Source organism: Podarcis pityusensis (genome assembly GCF_964106645.2).
Source record: "Podarcis pityusensis genome assembly, chromosome: 3".
NCBI lineage: Eukaryota > Metazoa > Chordata > Lepidosauria > Squamata > Lacertidae > Podarcis > Podarcis pityusensis.
The window spans coordinates 77,846,416-77,865,006 of record NC_138026.1 but is presented as its reverse complement, the minus strand read 5'-3'; positions in this window follow the sequence as shown (position 1 = coordinate 77,865,006).

The following is an 18,591-nucleotide window of genomic DNA, read 5'->3' as shown; positions in this document are numbered from 1 at the left end:
TTAAAGCTCATATTAGTGATTGGTTCCAATATATTCAAATTAAGTATAGATTAGCGAAAGACAAAAATTTAGGATTTGAAAAAGAAATATCAAAATTTGATAAATACTTAATACAAGAAAAATAAAAAAATATATCTAAATTGTATAATCTGATTTTAGAGTGGGAAACAAAGGATGAATTGGTTAAAGCATCAATGATTAAATGGGCGCAAGATATTGGGAAAAATATTATGTTTGAACAATGGGGAAAATTGTGGAAAGAAGATATGAAATTCACTATGTGTTATATACTGAAAGAAAATTACCTTAAAATGCAACATAGATGGTATTTAACACCTGAAAGAATAGCAAAAATGAATAAAAATTGTAGCGATGTCTGCTGGCGATGCAACACGGGAAAAGGTACTATGATACATATATGGTGGAATTGTTTAAACATCAAACAATTTTGGGAAATAATATATAATGAAATGAAAAAAATGTTTAGATACTCATTTAGGAAAACACCAGAAGGTTTTCTATTGGGAATAGTACCAGGAAGCCTAAAGGAAGAAGATAAGACCTTATATTTATACGCAACAGTAGCAGCAAGGCTATTGATTGTGAAAAACTGGAAAAGTGGTATAATACCGACAAAAACAGAGTGGCTTGCCAAATTATTGGAGTATTACAATATATCCAAAACAATGGAAGAAATTGGAAGGATTTCAAAAGAAAAGATAGATAGGGACTGGAAGGTGTTTAAAAGATACTTGCAAAATCATATCGAAAAATCAGAACTCCTATTAGAATAAACAAGTTCCGTTTCAAATACTGAAATATCAAATAAGATGGATAACAATGTGTAATAGAAAAAGAAGTATGAAATTAGGCTAAAGGTGTGTGAAAGAAAGTAATAGAAGTGGAAAGAAATTGTAATTGAGTAGATTGGAAGTCAAACACAAAGGTGGGGTGAGGGGTGGTGGATGGTGATGGGGAAAGGAATTATTTGTGGGATTGAGTGTAAGTATGTTTGAACACTTTTAAGGATTGTATGAAATGTATGTTTGTATGCTGGTATATGTGTATTAATGATGAACTATTTTAACAATAAAAACTTATTAAAAAAAGAAAAAAAGAGAGAGAGATTAATACAGTGGTACCTCAGGTTAAGAACTTAATTCGTTCTGGAGGTCCGTTCTTAACCTGAAACTGTTCTTAACCTGAGGTACCACTTTAGCTAATGGGGCCTCCCACTGCCACCCTGCTCTCATCCTGAAGTTCTTAACCCGAGATACTATTTCTGGGTTAGCAGAGACTGTAACCTGAAATGTCTGTAACCTGAAGCGTCTGTAACCCAAGGTACCACTGTATATATGTGATGGGAACTTAGTTTTGTAAATTCCTAAACTGGGGAGATGGGAAAATATGACCCAGCATATCTGTGATTAAGAACTCTTGTTTTGCTAATTAGAAACCTATGGAGAGATCATAGTTTAGGGAAGTTTTTTATGTCTCATGTTTTATTGTATTTTTAACATTTTGTTGGAAGCCACCCAGAATGGCTGGGGAAACCCAGCCAGATGGGCAGGGTATAAATAATAAATTATTGTTATTATTAGAATTGGAATTGACCCCAAGTATCATCTAGTCTGGCCCTCTGCAATGCAGGAATCTCAGCACACATTCCCCATCCAATTTGAAACCATACTGGACCCTGCTTAGCTTTGCAAATGTGCTAGCAGTTTTATTGCTGCATCACTAGGAGGATCAGATGTTTAATCCTCTCTGTTCATATCTCAATGTATATCTCCTTTCCAGCCTCCATTTACCACTTGGGGAGAAGGGAAAATAGGTACAGGTGCTGTTCCTTCTCCCAATTCCCCATAGAGCGAATAGCATGCAGAGAACAGGTAGGGGAAGGAAGATTTAAACACCCTCTTCCAGAGCAACACTTCCTTGGTCTTCAAAGCAGCCAATTAGAAAAACAAAATCAGTGGAAGATCTGAATCACAGACCTCTTGTGTCTCATCTAGTCTTGAAAACAAACTTGAGTTACTAAGGAATATATGAATAATTGGATTAATAATTTGTATGTAATAAATGCTTTCCTGGCCTGTTTATCATCATCTAATTTTTAATTGCACTCAGTGGCTAAAATTTTTTTTTTCTGCTTTAAAACTGGTACAGACCATATATTCCTGTTATTGCACTTTGAAGATATGCGAATTACTCTTTGCCACTGAATTAAAATAGAAATGTGCATTGCATTACGGTTAATGGAAAAGTCGTCATTTCATCGTGCTTCTGAAAAGTGGAATCTTTGTCAAGCAAAATCCAAGCCCAGTAAACACACTGTGAAACCCTCCTATTAAAGCAATGAAATGTACATCAGTTTTACAATATGAATTTTCTGCTTCCACTTAATTCACTCAAAACACCCTTCATCGTGAGAAGTCTAATACAAATGTACAGTAGCACCTGTAATTTCTTCAACTTTCTGGGTTGCTGTAACTTGTAGCATTTACCTTTTGGGGAAGAATGTCAAACTTTGGTCTATAAACCTGTTTAGTCCCACCACAAAGTCCTGTATAATTCTTTCCCATTGGGATGAATTAAAGCAGATGCTTGAACCCATTGCTGTCTTTTTGAAGGTTCTCCACTTATATTTCAAACCGCTGGATGTGATTTCCGTCAATGATCCATTGGGTTCTTTCCAAACTTATGAAACTACTTTGACACTTAGAAGTTCTGAAATCCTCTCTTCTCACGGTAGCAAATATATGTTCCTCAGAGTAATCACAAGTTTAGAGAAGTGATTGCCTTTTGTTTTGTTTTTAAGATAGTTTCATATTGCTGAATGAGTTACTGTTCTTTTGTTATTTCTGCAATTACTTGATACCTGCGGCTGCTTTTCTTCATCAAGAGGAAGCCTTCTAGTAGAAATGGTGCTTGCAGGTGTTTATCATTAGAGAGCTCATTTACTTCACTCAGATTGGACGCTTGAGCGTTTTTCTATTCACTGCATTCTGAAAACAAACTGTTCTTCATACAGTGGGCCTGCTTCCCAACCTGGCTTTTGAGAGACATTCCGTATTCAGAAAAGCATAGCTATCTTTATATAGATAGACATTTCTTTCCTTATTCTGAATAAAATAAATGAAATTACTTTTGGGGAGCAGGTTAGGGTAAGGTGGGGGAGGAAAATTAGTTTTCAAATAAAAAATAAATTAGACAATTGACTCTGGTTAATTCATGTTTGCTTTCCCTGGCCCTTGGTCCCTAGTTCTTCTCTTCTTATATGGGTTATTATCCTATCTTATTTTGGAGGTGTGGAGCAAGTAGCAGAAGGTTAATTAAAAACAGGCGTGCACACAACCACTGTAGATATAAATCCCTTCACTCTTACTTTGCATGCAAACCAGAAAACCTTATGCTGACTCCAAAATATAACTTCTCTCTCTCTATCTCTGTCACACACACACATACACCTCTACCTTTACTGCCTATTGTTCTCTGATTTCTATGTCCTTCTGACTCTTGGCCTGGCCTGTTTGGTTCTTGTGTTACCTTGTCCCACATGTAATGTGAGGAGCCCACATTGGAACGGTCCAGGCTGCTCGCATTGTCCAGCAGTTCAGAAAGAGGCAGCACTGCTGTGGCTCTGAGGTGGCTTTAAAAGCTAGTTCGGGAAAACGGATCACTGCAGGCCACAGTTTGCACATGCATGTTCATATTGCAGTGACCCAGACTGAGGTTATACAATGGTTGCACGAAGCTCCCGATTCCTTGTGCGGCATTGCACAGTCTGAAGTGGGTATCTTCACCGCTGCTTGAGGCACTCTGCTAAGCTACCTCATCAAGAATCCAAGGTATGGGCAGGATATCGGTTTGGAGAGCCACAGGAAGAGCCAGGTAGTGTCAGGGACTGGACAGAGGAGGGATGGTGGAGACCACCTCCCCAGCCTTGAACCTTCCAAAGAAGAGAAAGACACTATAGATTTGCAACAGTGGTTTGCGGGAGGCCACAGCTCAGAGGCAGATGAGGGGCAAAGTTGGGAAATAATGGGAGAGGAGGAGGCAGAGCCGGAGCAGCTGGCTGACACGTCATCACTAGAAAGCATTCCAGACCCCCCTTCTCCCAGAACCCGGAGAGCATTGAAAGTAGGAGAGCAAAGGGCTCAGAAACAAATGGCCCTATGTGCAGAGGTGGAGCACCCGGAGCAGCACACATGCTGTGAACACGGGGCCGGGGCTAGCCATTCGTGGTGAGCATCGAGCATCCCAGGAGGCCGGGGCGGTGATGTCACCCCGCCCTCAGGGATGATATCTGGGTCAGGCTGCACCTACCACACGCCTCTTCCTCCACCAGTGCCTATGTGGCCTCCGTAAGGTGGGGCTTAGGAGAGAAGGGGGGTGGAGCAACGCCATTACTCCAAGAAGCTGCATTCCTAAGCCTCTCTAAGTGAATATTGAATAAAAGACATTGATAAGAACTTTCCTTGTCCTATCTATTCCTGGCAGCCTACCGTGGGGGGGGGGGGTCGGATTCCCTGATGCCTGACGGGTAGGTAGGCAGCGTAGCTGGGTGTTTATGGAGCCAAGGAGTGCTAATTTGCTGCCCTTTCTGTCACCCGAGTGCCATGGTAGTGCCTGCCCTGTATTTATAGGATCCATGTTGGAATGCAATAGTTTTGAGATGAACATGGACATGAATTATTATGCTCTCACTCTATAAATCATTTGCCTGCAGTAATGGACAAAACCTTCAGGGCATTCCTGTACTGTAGCTGGAGGCATGCAGTTAGCTCAGTGAAATTTTATTCTGACCTGCCTTTTCTTTTACCAGCTGACTTTCATGCCACATCACTAATTGTTTTTAAAATTGAGGGCATTTTCACATGGAATGAGGAATTGTTCACCTTAGGCTCAGGGACCCAATTTTTCTTCTCCCCTTCTCTTCCCCACCCTTTCAATGTGACTTTAGAATGCAAAAATCCTAAAGAGGTGCTATGGACATGTGGTATAGAAAACATTACAGTTTTAGATGTTGTTGTTTAACAGTGCTTTGAGAAATAAATCCCTTGGGGGAAAGGCACTATAAATAAAATGAAAGCTTCATTGGATGTTTAAAGCAGAGCTGTCAACGTTTCCCATTTTTTAAGGGAAATTCCCTTATTCCGAATAGGATTCCTCGCAAGAAAAGGGAAAAGTTGACAGCTATGGTTAAAAATGTATATTCTTAACTCACCCCAAGGTCTTTAATACCCTGGCATCACTACATTAGAGACACCTTGAACAAATAAACATTTGCATAGGTTCTGGTTATTAATTACTAGCTTCAGAAGATGCCATTCAATTTACTCTCACACTCTTAAATGCCCAGGATTCTGTGACATATGAAGTGGGAGGAGGGTATGAAAACTATAATTACATGGAATGTATGGCATTTCTGGATTTTTGTGTTAATGACACAACACTTGCCAAATGAATTTATCAAATGTAACTGAGATTCAGTGACTTACTCTCTTGCTCAATGCATATTTAATTAACATAATAGGAGCCTTATTAAATATAAATTGAGGTACTGTTTGGTTCTCGCTTTACAGTAATTGTTACTTTTAAGTAGATAATTCTTACAGCATCTTTTTGCATAGTTATGACAAATACTATCACCAGACAAAATAGGGTGAGCTCAGATAGCACAGTCTTTATGGGCAGCTTTTTCTTTTGGTATAAACTGCTGCAATTTATATTAATTCTCAAACCAATTTGGGGGGGGGGGGGCGTGTAGGCTTTGCAGTTGTCACATATCCATTATCTTTCCAATCCAGCAGTTTTTTAGGAGGGAAACCACCTTAAAGCACCCCAGTTTCTCATCTAATATTTCTAATATGTTTCCAACATTATGAAGAGCCTAAAATATAAAATATATTTCATTTAGAGGCTCCTAGGATTGAACTGGTGATCCAGCTAGGTTGCAATAAAAAAGTTTTTCACTGCATAGTGATATGTTCTGGATTTGCTTTATCAATTTGCTTTAACAATATAATGTTATTGTTGGGTTTTTTTGGGGGGGGGTTTGCTGTTTGTGGTATTTTCTAAACAACATAGCATATTGATGATATAGGATTTTTTGCAGATAAATAACTCAGACTTTTGCAGAGTCTGCTCATGACAGATTGGAAGGAAAAAGGTAAAGGATGGAGGGACATGAGAGCTCAACGAGAGCTTGGAAGGGCTTTGGATAAGGTGGTTATAACACCTTCATATTTTTTTTCTCTCTCAAACACACACTTCTTAGACTTTACAATTTTACGCTAAGTGCAAAAGCAATTAAGATCAATTTTTCCACACTGGATTTCTACTGAGAAAAGGAGAACAGGCTTCTAATATATATTTGCTGCTAGAAGTTATAAGGTGCTTACCTAAGAAATCAGAAAACCCCAGGGACACGACAAGCAATACAGATCAAATACTGCACTTTGATCGTACTTTCACCTGTGCAAATCCACAGTAATCCTATCAGAGTCAACTGTTGAATTTCCATTGGTGTATCTGAGAGTAGAAGCCAGTCTCAAGAGATGGCTAAGCAGAACACAGCCCATTTATTTCACTGAAGGGTTCTGGGTGGTTGTTTTTTTGGTGTGTGGGGGAGTACTTAGTAGTGCTATCTTTTATGAAGATTTGATTTCCTCAAATCACTTACGATGTTGCTTTGCAAATCAAAGACAGCAGTTCCTACTGCAGTTCAGTAGTGCACATTGCAATTTTCATTGTTGTTATTAGAATAATTATATGCCTCAAATCCTGTAGTTAATAGGAGATGTAGCTCGTGAGTCTCTTCCCAGGCTTGAAAAAACTGGCTGCCAAAGAGGCAGCTGAGATTTTTAACTCTTGCCAGGTGCAAGAATATAAGAAAATCTGCTTGATCAGGCTAGTAGCCCTTCTAGTCCATCCTGTTCTCAGAATGGCCAACCAGATGCCCGTGGGAAGGATCCAGTCAGAATTGGAGATGAGCACTGCATCAAACAGACCCTCCAAATGACCCTATTTTCCAGGGACAGTCCCAGATTTACAGAAGCCGTCCTGGTTTCTGATTTGATCCCAGAATGTCTTGCTTTTCCTTAGGATGTCCCTATTTTCATCAGAGAAAAGCTGGAGGGTGTGGTATGATGACCCTATTTTCATTGGAGACATGTTGGACAGTATGGAGTTATACAACCCCGAAGCCAAGAAAATAAGTAACTATGCAAGAAGACATTTGAAGGCCGCCCTGTATAGGGATTTTTTTTAATGTTTAATGGGTGGTGTATAAATAATAACATCATTACTATTATTATTATGGAACAGGGTGTCCATATTTTCATCAGAGAAATGTTGCATCAAATGCTCTGTTGGCCTTCTTCTCTCAGTGCTGAGTTTCCTATAGCTGGGGTTTCCTGCAACGTATTACATCATAATTCATGGCCATAGTTCAGTCCATTGATGTGTGTCTTGCAACATGGGTGTGGGCACAATAGCTGCTCTTCAGTTAGGTAAACTTGGATCCATTCCAGTCTGACTTCAGGCCTGATCATGGCACTGAAACTGCTTGGTCACCCCAGTAGGTGACATATATCATGAGAGACATGGGAAGAGTGTAGCCTTGCTCGTTGTCGTTGATCTTTCAGTGGTTTTGATACCGTTGACCTTGGTATCCTGCTTGTGTGTCTCAAGGGGGGTTGAGGTTAGGGAAACTGGGTTTCAGTGATTCCGCTCCTACCTCCAGAGCTGTTTCTAAAAAGTAGTCATGGAAGGCTACTGTTCAGCACTATGGGAGTTGTCCTGTGGTGCCTCACAGGGTTCTATCTTCTCCCACATGCTAGACAGAATTGACAAACACATATAGATGGGAAATCACATGTATGAGAAATTAAAAATTCATAGCAGCAAAATCATAGTTGTCCCTCCAATTTTAATCTATCTTCCTCTTTCCTTTCCATTGACATCGTCTGTTTTGTTTCTGACAGCCGTTTTCATTTTTTCAGCCACACAGGGGTTGCCAGTGGTTAAGAGAGGCCCTGGGATTTTAAGTTGGACAAGATTCTTTGTCCTGTGACGGTGTTTAATTTCTTGGCAGCTGGGCTATTCTTTTTCTGCAGCAAACTATGAGCAAGAAGTCCTCTGGGCCATTGTGATTAGCTGAAGCTGAGGCAGCTCAGCTCTTGTACTCCTTCTCAAATATATGTATAGACACACACACACACACACACACACACACACACGAAGCAGGCCTCTTTCAAACACAGAGGCTTTTATCAGAATGGTGTATTTCTTCATGGTTGGTGGGAAATGAAGGGACAGAGCCAAGCTTTTCAGGTTATCAGGACCTAGATCAGCACAAGTTATCCCCATCCAGATAGGGTTGTAGTTGGGCTACCAGCCTAAATTGGTGGAAATCGTTCCATGCCACCTAGGCCACCTGTGTCTCAAATGACAGTAATGGATTCAGGAGAACCCCAAAAAGAGAAACCCACTCTTTCAGAAGGAGTGTGACCTTATCTAGAGCAGGCTGTAAACCAGTTGTCTAGACAGAAGAACCACCCACTAACAACATCTCAGCCTTGTCCTGATTATTCTTCAGCTTACTGTCCCTGTTCCAGTCCTTTAATGCAACCAAGCACATCCATGGCCACACCTGCAGAGCTATGTGTCATCAGCATGCTGATGGACAATATGCTCCATAATGCTATATGAACCCACTCAGCAGTTTCATGTCAATGTCAAACAACATGGGGGACAGAACCAACCCCTGTGCGACCTCATAATGGAGTATCCATGGAGCTGAGCAGTGCTGCCCAAGAACCACCTTCTGGAGCCAGCCAGCCAGCCAATTAGGAGCAGGAACACTGCAGTGTGGTACCCCCAATACCCACCTCAAACAGTCACCCCAGAAGGATACCATCAGAAGCCACTAAGAGATGGGGGGGTCAACAGAGTCATACTTGGTTCATCTCTCTCCTGACACATGACCAAGGCAGTCTCCATACCAAAACCAGGCCAAAATCTCAGTTGAAGTATATATGGAAATTACATTAATCCTGTTGATTAGGTCATTGCAGTACTCTGACTCAACTCTTTAACCCAAGAGACCAGGGCTTTTTTTTCCAGCTGGAACTCACCAGAACTTGGTTCCAGCACCTCTCAGGTGCTCACAGTGAGTTGTGACACCTCTTTTTCTAGAAAAATAACATCGCAAGAGACTATTATTTGCTTTGTGTTTAGAGCCTAATACCCTAAGTACTCCTGCTCAGACATGTTCCCACAAGTAGAGTTGTTTATTTTAGGTTAAAGTCAGGGGCATGAAGGAGGGTGGGGAATGATGTATAGAGATGAGATTTGTGTAGGTACTGAAGATCACTGGGAGGCACACTTCCATTTCCATTTCAGTGTTATAAGCAGCTTAAAGCTGAGATTCGATGGGACTTTATGATAATCTAATCAATTTCTTTGGCAACCTCTGTTGGGGTTGTAGCTCACAGGTCTGCGAATCACAGAGATAAAGATTTATTCTACCTATATTCCCCTAGGAAGAGGAGCAAAACAAAACATTTCAGTTCTTCTTACCTGAAATTGAAAGCGCAACAGAGAACTTTGATGATTATTTTATCCCAAAGCAGGACTTAAATGACAGAGTGAATTCTACCAAGGGAATTGAGAGCCAGGGGAAATGCAGAATCTTTTACAATACATTTGTATCGAACTGGCAGACAGCTATGTGGCAAGGATAAACAAGAACACATTAGGGAATATCTTCACTCTGGGCTTCTAAATCCAAGAGCTTTTCTTAGAGTTAAAATTTCACTTAATTTTAAAAGAAATGGTAAAACTTTCTCAGAGACAAATCTGGCTTCTGTGGGAATGTTTTTAATATAGCTTCCTGTGGATTCTGTCACATGGAGACAGTTATGAGACAATCCTTTAAGAAACAACTGCTCGAAAATTAATATCCTGGGTAGCGTTCCTTCTTGGAGAATCCACATGGAAATAAATCTAATTTCTCTTGTGAAGAACCATAGTTCAGTAGTACAGCAGATGCCTTGTACATAGAAGATCCCAGGTTCAATCCCTGGCCACGAATAGCCACTGTGGTACCCTCTAGATCAGGCTTCCTCAACCTCGGCCCTCCAGATGTTACATATGTTTCTATTGCGATGAAGAAAACAAAGGAGGCTGAAAATGGCTGACTGCTAACTACCCAGTTTTATGCCTTGAAAGTGGATTCTGATCTGCTTTAATAAAAACCAAAATGCATATTCACAACGCCTATATCATTTGCCCTTCGGATTTAGCCATTTATCACCTCTGTGTTTAGTACTTAAGCAGTTGAAACTCCAGCTGTTCACTCCCTCCCTTTTTGTCTTGTGAGAGAGGCTTAGGGAATCAACAGCGTACACAGTTTCAGAGGCGAAATACCTGCAAAACAGCAGACAGCACAATCCCAGCTACTAGACACTTGAATCTGAGCAATGAATACAAAACATAGGAAAATAGGAAGCTGCCTTACACTGAGTCAAACACTTTGGTCTGTCTAGCTCAGTATTGTTTTCACTGACTTACAGTGGCTCTTCAGAATTTCAGACAAGGATTTTCTTCAGCTGTACCTCGAGATGTCTGAGATTTTGAACCTGGGAGCGTCTACCAGCAAAGCAGATGCTCTACAACTGAGCTACTGTCCTTCCCTATACATACACATATCTGCATCTTTTTATTATTATTGAATTAATGTGTTTTTAATCCAAATCAGACCCTCAAGGCAGCATTAAAAACTGAAACATTAAAAAAGCATGAAATGACGTATAACATAATAGGGGTCAGCAAACTTTTTCAGCAGCGGGCCAGTTCACTGTCCCTCAGACCATGTGGGGGGCCGGACTATATTTTGGGGGGGGGGGATTAACAAATTCCTATGCCCCACAAATAACCCAGAGATGCATTTTAAATGAAAGGACACATTCTACTCATGTAAAAACACACTGATTCCCGGACCGTCTGTGGGCCGGATATAGAAGGTGATTGGGCCGGATCCGGCCCCCAGGCCTTAGTTTGCCTGCCCATGACATAAAACAATGATAAAAGCAGCATTAATTATTAAAATTCCCTGCTTATCTGACATTATTTGTCGGAGTCTAGCCTAGCATGCCTCCTTTCTAGCATGCCACACTTATCACATAAGTTGTATTCCATCACACGTTCCAGCTTCCACAGTACCCAGAGGGCTGAACCACCATTTTTCTTCAACGAGTGCAACACAGCAGAAATCTTGTTCAACATATTACATATATATTGTTTGAAATAAGCACTGACAAAGAGCAAATATTTATGAACACAGGGACGGAATGAGACACGGAGAGAGAATATGAACAGAACGATGAGTGTGAAGGATGGAAGGAGAGTCCTGTGGGCCAGATACACACACACCTGCAAAATATTTTATTTTTTTAAGTAAACCTGGGGGCTTTTTCCTGGCCTTCACATCTTAACCACCACTCCCACCTAATATTCCCCATTTCTGACCTATGTAGTCAAGTATTTGTAAAGTGTTGTTAATAGAGGTGCTGCTGGTGCAGGAGGAAATTGGCATTTTACTTATTCCTACTTTTAATCAGTCCCCTTCATGGATCACTGCCTTGTCGTGGTGAAGGGGCTTGAATAACTCAGAGAAGCTATGAACTATGCCGTGCAGGGCCTCCCAAGATGGACAGGTCATAGCCGAGAGTTTAGACTAAATGTGATCCACCTGGAGAAGGAATTGGCAAACCACTCCAGTATTTTCCAAGAAAACTCCATGGACATAAAAAAGGAGAAGCTTTGAGAAGTGAGAGTTTCCAAGGTATGCTCTGGTTCATGGGGTCACGGAGAGTCAAACATGATTAAGACGACTAAACAACAACAACTTTTAATCAGTATGCTATGAGTATAAGCAAATGTTATTTGCAAATTCCACTGCTTCAGATCATAATATTTAGCATACAAAGTAACCTTGTACTCATGGTTTAGTCAATTAAAAAAAAAATCCCCAGTTTAGAGTACATAATGTACTCTAATTACCTATCCTTATGGAACCATTATAGTATATCGCATGAACGTTTTGTAGTCTAACAGCTCCTCAAGAAGAAACTGCCAGGATACACCTTTCTAGCCTCACTGGTGCTCTAATAGCATATTATGTCTGAAATATGTGGATTAAAGATTCCCTTAATAGACACTGACATTCTAGGATAAAGCAACTACTTCCTATAATATCAGGCATCCCTTGGTAATTTAAAAAACTAATCCACTTCTAGGGAGATCGAAGAATTTGAATCAAATTGAAGAAATAATAGTAATTGCTGCCTCAGGGAGCACCACTGAAAGGATTTAATGGAAGCACTGTAAAAATAGCAGATCCTTTGATTTTCCAACAATAATACCTTTAAAAGAAGTACATAACACAGCTCACAAAATATATGCCCAGTTAATTTTGCTTTTCATGAAACATACATATTGTTTCAGAATATGTAAATGCTAGCATTGGTTTCTTGAAATGCAGCCCACTTTCAAAACAGTAATACTTGAAAAACTGGCCCAACTTCAAAACCATTTGGTATCAGAAATGGTTGGACTAGATGTTCCTCAGCGTACCTTCCTACTCTGCAATTCTATGATTCTATGATTATTACCTTAAAATCAGAGCTGAGCTGAAATTTCTCAGGAGACCCTTTTCCTTGAAAACTTCTGATATTTTTCCTTTTCTGAATCCGAGTGGGGGGGTGATCCACTTTGTAGAATTTTCTCCCAATATTCTCCACCATATTTTGTGGCTGCCACCATCTCCCCCCCCCCCCCTTCAGAATTAGGCTAGATCTGAGGCATCATGATCATAATGATGGCCAGGCTGCCAGTAGTTACTGCTGCTTCTGCCAGCAATAGCCTATACCATGGGTAGGCAAACTAAGGCCCGGGGGCTGGATCCGGCCTAATCGCCTTCTAAATCCGGCCCACGGATGGTCCAGGAATCAGCGTGTTTTTACATGAGTAGAATGTGTGCTTTTATTTAAAATGCATCTCTGGGTTATTTGTGGGGCATAGGAATTCGTTCATTTTTTCCCCAAAATATAGTCCGGCCCCCCACGAGGTCTGAAGGACAGTGGACAGGCCCCCTACTGAAAAAGTTTGCAGACCCCTGGCCTATACATTATGAAAAAGAAAGGAAAGCTGCGCTACTGCCACTGCAAACAAGAAGTCTTGTGCGGTAAGAAACTGTTAGCTGAGGAGATGCAGGTCAAGTCACAGAGATAAGAATTTAACCTTCCTCAGAAGTTTTGCAGTTGCAGTCCTAACTCCTGACTAGGGCTGTGGGGCTGCATAAAATGGAGATACCGCTGCTGCATGCGAAGCTCTGCCATTCATGCTGGCCAGGGCTGAAGGTATTGGGACTAGTACAAACAACAACAACAACAAATTTATTAAATTTGTGAGGTCCATGCCTTTACACAAAATACCATAAAACATTATTAAAAGATAAACAAAAAGATTATAAAAGTAAGCTAAAATTCATGCCATGCTGTCCCAGCAAGGAAACTACCCAATAAACCCCACCATTCAGGGAAGAAGATACAACAACAGGTTAGGAGAGCAATGGGAGGGACCTCACCGTTTCATCCAGGAACCATACCCTAGTTTTCATAGCCTTCACCACAAAGACCGCTACCACGTGAGAAATCCGTGGATCAGCGTCCACCAGTAAAAACTTTACTTGGTCCTCAGAGTTGACTATTGATTTGGGAATAGTTTGTAACATCGCATCCCTGAAGGCCGAATAGATGGGACAATACAACATGTAATGTATGAGATCCTCTTTGGTTCTCATATAACAAGGACATATCCGCTGCTCTACTGGGATTTTTGCATATCTGCCTGACAGATAGGCCGTAGGAATGGTTTGAAAACGGGCCATAGTAAAGGCTCTCCGAAGAGTGGGATTGGTGATATTCGCCAAGTAATTGGCGCAGATTTTGACTGCTTTCAGTCGGGGAAACCAGTGGGAGGACCCTGGGATCTGTATTTTTGTGGTATCTAACAGAGCGTCTCTCTCCAGGATCCATTTCCGGAGTTTGTCCGGGCTCCACCGTTTGAGGATATTAAACTCCGGTAGGGTGTATCTAACCAGGATCTCAGATAAGTTTTGGCGCCAAGTGGTGTTCTTTTGAAAAGATACAAAGGCTTGTTTGGCCAATAAGGTGTTTGAAGTGTTTGCAAGGTTGATGTAAAATCGTAGGAATCTTAAGTGGGCCCTGGCAGACACAGAGGGTAAACCAACCTCCACCCTCAAGAAAGCTGCTGGGGTTCCTTGAGGAAGGCCTAGAATCCTCTTGAGATAGTAGTTTTGCAAAATTTCAAGCCGTTCCAACAGCCTCTGGTTCCACCCCCAGAGTTCTATCCCATATAACATCTGGGGAATAGCTTTCCCAACAAAAGCTCTTAATGCCGGGATCACCAATTGTCCTCCCCTGGTATGGAAGAAACTAAGCAAAACACCAATTGTTCTTCGTGTTAGGATGGTTACAGCCTTAAAGTGGGCTAGCCAGCTAGATGTAGCCTGGAATGTAACACCCAGATATTTAAAAAAAGGGCACTGTTCAATCACATGTTCATCTAAAGACCATCTAAAGGTGTGGCGAGCTCTAGTGAACACCACAATTTTTGTTTTGTCATGGTTTATCTTTAGTGAATTAAGGGAACAGTAGGCTGCGATCCCCTCCAGCATGCTGCGTAAGCCTCTTCGGGTGAGTGCCATTAAAACCATGTCATCGGCATATAGCAAAATATTCAGGCGTTTACCTTCAAGGGCTGGAGCCGATGACTTGTACTTTGCCATGTACTGAACAATGTCGTTTATATAAAAGTTAAAAAGAAATGGGGCTAGCAGGCATCCCTGTTTGACCCCTTTCCCCAATGGCAGTGGGTCCGTAAGAGTTCCCGATGACCCAGTTCTGATTTTGACTGTAATGTCTGTATGTAACTCTCTGAGAATTTTTAAAAGTCGTCTGTCAATGTCCGTTTCATATAATTTTTTCCATAGTCTATCTCTACAGATTGAGTCGAAGGCAGATGTCAAGTCAACGAAGGCCACAAAGAGTCTGCTCTTATACGCTTTTGCATATTTAGCTACCAGGGTCTGTAGTACCATGCAGTGACCTATCGTATTGTGGCCCTTTCTAAATCCTGCCTGTTCCTGGTTGAACAGGTTAGAATGGTCCGCCCAATCTACCAGCTTGTTTAATAAGTACCGGGTATAAAGTTTGTATGCGATGTCCAGAAGGCTTATAGGGCGGTAGTTTGCTGGATCTTGAATGTCTCCCTTCTTATAGATAGGGACTACCACACTTAGTTTCCAGTTTGCTGGGATTTTACATGTGTTGTTTATTGCCGTAAAAAGTTTGGCCAAAAAGATGGCCCACCATTGGGCATTTGATTTAAAAACCTCAGGGGGGATCATGTCCTCACCAGGAGCTTTGCCATTTTTTAAAGTTTTAATTAGCTGTAGGCACTCTGATTCCGTAACAGGATCCCAACTAGCTAGATGCTCATTCTTCAATGGGAGGAACGGACTCAAATTAGCAGTATTTGAGAGTGTGTATAGCTTGAGAAAGTGTTGATACCACACATCGGATGGAATACTGCTGTTTACAATTTTTCCTTTGGATGAGACTCCCTGTGCTACTATTGCCCAGAATTTTCTATCGTCTCGCGATTTAATCGCCTTATCAAGTGCCTCCCATTGTTCCTTCCTGTAAAGGGATTTCTTGAGTTTTAAGGTGTTTTTATAGTGAGAGCGCCATCTGTGGAAATTTACCATAGATGACAAAGTCCTCTCCTGTTTTACCTTATTTTGTTGTTTCCTAAGCAGGGATCTTAGCTTCCGGCAGTCTTTGTCAAACCAGACCCCCGATTTGTTATGTTGTTTGGGAGGCCTGGTGTTTATAAGAAATGGGAAAAGGGACTCTGAGACCCGCTGATATAGTGAAAAAGGATCAAAGTTAGGTAAAGGACACTGGTCTCTCAGAACCAATAAATCTGGAGAGTGCAGGTGTTGATTGATTTTAAGCTCCAGCTCGCTGTTCCATTTACGCCTGCGTGGGGCCGGTGCTTGAGGAGGGGCTGCACAATGTAGATGTTGTAATCCCCCTGATTCGAGGGGAGTTAGTGATATTGCTCTAGGAAGATGGTCGCTCTCAGTTCTGTTAAAAGTGCTGAGACCCTGTGCCCTCTCCAAAATTGTTGGAGAGTCCAGGATATGGTCAATCACACTTGCACCACGAGGGCCGATAAAAGAGAAGAAACCTCCTGACCTATCCATGTAAGTACCATGCAGGTTGTACAAATTATGCTTAAAAGCAATCTCCAGTAATGTAATACCTGCCTTGTTCAAGACCTTTTCATCAGAACTCCAAGGGATAAACCAGTCTGCCTCTGGTAAAAACTGGGTTTTGGAGCCATACGAATTGATGTCGCTGCCTATCCTGGCATTAAAGTCACCTGCCAGCAGGATGTTCCAGTCAGGAAATTCTATTTTGGCCTTCTCCAAGCATGACTCCAAATCTTCCCAGATTTGTACTGTCTGAGAGGAAGTACACATGGGGGGAATATAAACGTTGAAACATAGAAGATCTCCTCCTGTGTTATTGGAGATAAGTAAAATCTGAAAATTGTTGTTCTTCATCCACTGCAGTTGTCGCACCCTGTACCCTTGCTCTATAGGAATAAAAGTGACCAAACCGCCGCTAGGTCGGCCACGGTTATTTAGTTTTTTCGCAGGGGTAGCAAAAGCCGCATAACCCTGTAAGTAAGGGGGATGAGAGTCTAGGCACCAGGTCTCTTGTAGACAAATAATCTGGAATTTTGAGAGAAAATCCAGAAAATCAGCATCGCCCTGCTTAGACAGCCAGCCCGCCACATTCCACGATAAGATGTGAAAATATGGTGGTGAGGGGAACAAAGGTAGACTCCTCCGTTTGTTCTTTAGGATGATGGAATGAATGTTTTTGTAGAGGTGGAGTGAGCTGTTGAGATCATTTGTGGTAGGTACTAACCTAGTGAGTTTTGTTTCCCTGGCGTGGTGTCCCCTCGCTGTATCTGTCTTTCAATCCTCCACCTGAATGCCATCTAAGGATCCTGAGGCATCCACAAAGATTGAACCGTTCCTACTCATCGGCATGGCAAGGTCTACCTGGTGTATTGTTGTTTGAGGTATTAAGGGTTGTGTGGGAGAACCCACTTCTTCGGGGGACAGGAACCGGCACTGCGTCCAGTCTTCGTTGGATAAGGGCTTTGTTGTGTTAGTAGCAAAATTAAATTCCAAAGGAGCAGAGAAACCTTGGCGGAGTAAGGATTTTTTAATGGTTTGTAACCTAGCTATTAACGCATCCTGGGACTGTTGAATCTGGTCAAGGGAGGCTAAAAAGAGCATCTCCTTTTCATTTAAGATATCTTTTTTGGGTTCATTGGAAGGGAGTAAAGTTTTTTGGAGCTTAGCCTTCTGTTTGGAAATTTTGACTGCCTCCGGTTGACCTTGTTTGCAGTTTTCAGAAGCCATTTCCAATTCTGTGCGCAGACTAGTAGGCTTGCGTGTTCCTAAGAGGGATGGTGGAACGCCGGACTCTTCAAAAAGGCAGGTCACCAACAGGCCAGCCCTCTGGAGCCTGTCCCTCTTGTCCAAGATTTGTTTAGTTACCGACCAGTCCTTAAAGGTCACCACAACTCTGTTTTGGGCCTTATCAAAAGGAAGAAATTTTACGCTGACAATATTTCCTGCTGGTATAAGGCCTCTGATGACTAAGTCAATTTTCTTAAGTAAATAAATTCTCTGTTGTGCAAGCGTGGAAAGGCCTCCATGCTTGAAGAGAGGGAGGAGGACTAATTTATGTTTAATTAAAATTAAGTTCTGGCTCTTTTGTACTCCCTTCTGGGGAGTTTCTTGCTTTGGGTCTGGAGTTTTCTTTAATTTTCCACTAGAGGGCAGCGATTGTTTTGCTAGCCTTGGAGGGCTAGCCACCTGATGTTTATTTAAAATGTTTGGGCTTTGGCTCTTATTTGGCGTTGTTATGTTGGGGTTCTTTGTGCTTGAGTTCTCCAGAATCTTGAATAACTTTGAGAAATTCACTTTCCCAGTCCGAGAGGGCAGCTTAGCCTTTCGACCCATTTTCACATTCTTCGGCTTCTTCTTGTGCATTGGGCTCTTTCCCTTTAAGGAAGGTTTCCTAGTGGCCAGTACTTTTCCTTGGACTAGTTTGGCTCTGCTTGTTTTCCTTTCTTTGATGTTGGACTGGGTTTTATTTCCATTTGGCTTGTTGATGGCTTCTTTGTGAAAGTGGCAATCCTCTTTCCTCCTGATTAGTTCAATCAGGGAGGTGAGCAAACCCAAACATTCTGAAAGAAAGTTTTTAATAGGCCCCAGTTCTTTAATTAGCTGAGTTTGATGTTCTTCCAACAGATCTTTGTACAGCCCTGTCATTATGTAATTATAGCTGCCCAGGTCTGGATGTCGAACTCTTGTGTCGTTTAGCCACTCCTCCACCTCAGTCGGGG